Here is a 3,153-nt window from a genome sequence, read left to right as displayed (position 1 = left end):
GCTGGCAGGGGTCACAGTGAACGTCCCCCCTAACATCCTGTTGGAGAGATCTGTTACACCGCTGGCAGGGTTCACAGTGAACGTCCCCCTAACATCCTGTTGGAGAGATCTGTTACACCGCTGGCAGGGTTCACAGTGAACGTCCCCCCTAACATCCTGCTGGAGAGATCTGTTACACCTCTGGCAGGGTTCACAGTGAACGTCCCCCCTAACATGCTGCTGGAGAGATCTGTTACACCGCTGGCAGGGGTCACAGTGAACGTCCCCCCTAACATCCTGTTGGAGAGATCTGTTACACCGCTGGCAGGGTTCACAGTGAACGTCCCCCCTAACATCCTGCTGGAGAGATCTGTTACACCTCTGGCAGGGTTCACAGTGAACGTCCCCCCTAACATGCTGCTGGAGAGATCTGTTACACCGCTGGCAGGGGTCACAGTGAACGTCCCCCCTAACATCCTGTTGGAGAGATCTGTTACACCGCTGGCAGGGGTCACAGTGAACGTCCCCCCTAACATGCTGCTGGAGAGATCTGTTACACCGCTGGCAGGGGTCACAGTGAACGTCCCCCCTAACATCCTGTTGGAGAGATCTGTTACACCGCTGGCAGGGGTCACAGTGAACGTCCCCCCTAACATCCTGCTGGAGAGATCTGTTACACCGCTGGCAGGGGTCACAGTGAACGTCCCCCCTAACATCCTGTTGGAGAGATCTGTTACACCGCTGGCAGGGGTCACAGTGAACGTCCCCCCTAACATGCTGCTGGAGAGATCTGTTACACCGCTGGCAGGGGTCACAGTGAACGTCCCCCCTAACATCCTGTTGGAGAGATCTGTTACACCGCTGGCAGGGGTCACAGTGAACGTCCCCCCTAACATCCTGCTGGAGAGATCTGTTACACCGCTGGCAGGGGTCACAGTGAACGTCCCCCCTAACATCCTGTTGGAGAGATCTGTTACACCGATGGCAGGGTTCACAGTGAACGTCCCCCCTAACATCCTGCTGGAGAGATCTGTTACACCGCTGGCAGGGTTCACAGTGAACGTCCCCCCTAACATCCTGCTGGAGAGATCTGTTACACCGCTGGCAGGGTTCACAGTGAACGTCCCCCCTAACATCCTGCTGGAGAGATCTGTTACACCGATGGCAGGGTTCACAGTGAACGTCCCCCCTAACATCCTGTTGGAGAGATCTGTTACACCGCTGGCAGGGTTCACAGTGAACGTCCCCCCTAACATCCTGCTGGAGAGATCTGTTACACCGCTGGCAGGGGTCACAGTGAACGTCCCCCCTAACATCCTGCTGGAGAGATCTGTTACACCGCTGGCAGGGTTCACAGTGAACGTCCCCCCTAACATCCTGTTGGAGAGATCTGTTACACCGCTGGCAGGGGTCACAGTGAACGTCCCCCCTAACATCCTGTTGGAGAGATCTGTTACACCGCTGGCAGGGGTCACAGTGAACGTCCCCCCTAACATCCTGCTGGAGAGATCTGTTACACCGCTGGCAGGGTTCACAGTGAACGTCCCCCCTAACATCCTGCTGGAGAGATCTGTTACACCGCTGGCAGGGGTGACAGTGAACGTCCCCCTAACATCCTGCTGGAGAGATCTGTTACACCGCTGGCAGGGGTCACAGTGAACGTCCCCCCTAACATCCTGTTGGAGAGATCTGTTACACCGCTGGCAGGGGTCACAGTGAACGTCCCCCCTAACATGCTGCTGGAGAGATCTGTTACACCGCTGGCAGGGGTCACAGTGAACGTCCCCCCTAACATCCTGTTGGAGAGATCTGTTACACCGCTGGCAGGGGTCACAGTGAACGTCCCCCCTAACATCCTGCTGGAGAGATCTGTTACACCGCTGGCAGGGGTCACAGTGAACGTCCCCCCTAACATCCTGTTGGAGAGATCTGTTACACCGCTGGCAGGGGTCACAGTGAACGTCCCCCCTAACATGCTGCTGGAGAGATCTGTTACACCGCTGGCAGGGGTCACAGTGAACGTCCCCCCTAACATCCTGTTGGAGAGATCTGTTACACCGCTGGCAGGGGTCACAGTGAACGTCCCCCCTAACATCCTGCTGGAGAGATCTGTTACACCGCTGGCAGGGGTCACAGTGAACGTCCCCCCTAACATCCTGCTGGAGAGATCTGTTACACCGCTGGCAGGGGTCACAGTGAACGTCCCCCCTAACATCCTGTTGGAGAGATCTGTTACACCGCTGGCAGGGGTCACAGTGAACGTCCCCCCTAACATCCTGTTGGAGAGATCTGTTACACCGCTGGCAGGGGTCACAGTGAACGTCCCCCGTAACATCCTGTTGGAGAGATCTGTTACACCGCTGGCAGGGGTCACAGTGAACGTCCCCCCTAACATCCTGTTGGAGAGATCTGTTACACCTCTGGCAGGGTTCACAGTGAACGTCCCCCCTAACATCCTGTTGGAGAGATCTGTTACACCGCTGGCAGGGGTCACAGTGAACGTCCCCCCTAACATCCTGCTGGAGAGATCTGTTACACCGCTGGCAGGGGTCACAGTGAACGTCCCCCCTAACATCCTGCTGGAGAGATCTGTTACACCGCTGGCAGGGGTCACAGTGAACGTCCCCCCTAACATCCTGCTGGAGAGATCTGTTACACCGCTGGCAGGGGTCACAGTGAACGTCCCCCCTAACATCCTGTTGGAGAGATCTGTTACACCGCTGGCAGGGGTCACAGTGAACGTCCCCCCTAACATCCTGTTGGAGAGATCTGTTACACCTCTGGCAGGGTTCACAGTGAACGTCCCCCCTAACATCCTGTTGGAGAGATCTGTTACACCGCTGGCAGGGGTCACAGTGAACGTCCCCCCTAACATCCTGCTGGAGAGATCTGTTACACCGCTGGCAGGGGTCACAGTGAACGTCCCCCCTAACATCCTGCTGGAGAGATCTGTTACACCGCTGGCAGGGGTCACAGTGAACGTCCCCCCTAACATCCTGCTGGAGAGATCTGTTACACCGCTGGCAGGGGTCACAGTGAACGTCCCCCCTAACATCCTGCTGGAGAGATCTGTTACACCGCTGGCAGGGGTCACAGTGAACGTCCCCCCTAACATCCTGCTGGAGAGATCTGTTACACCGCTGGCAGGGGTCACAGTGAACGTCCCCCCTAACA

Source organism: Oncorhynchus clarkii, chromosome 26, assembly GCF_045791955.1.
Source record: "Oncorhynchus clarkii lewisi isolate Uvic-CL-2024 chromosome 26, UVic_Ocla_1.0, whole genome shotgun sequence".
NCBI lineage: Eukaryota > Metazoa > Chordata > Actinopteri > Salmoniformes > Salmonidae > Oncorhynchus > Oncorhynchus clarkii.
This window is presented reverse-complemented; position numbering follows the sequence as displayed.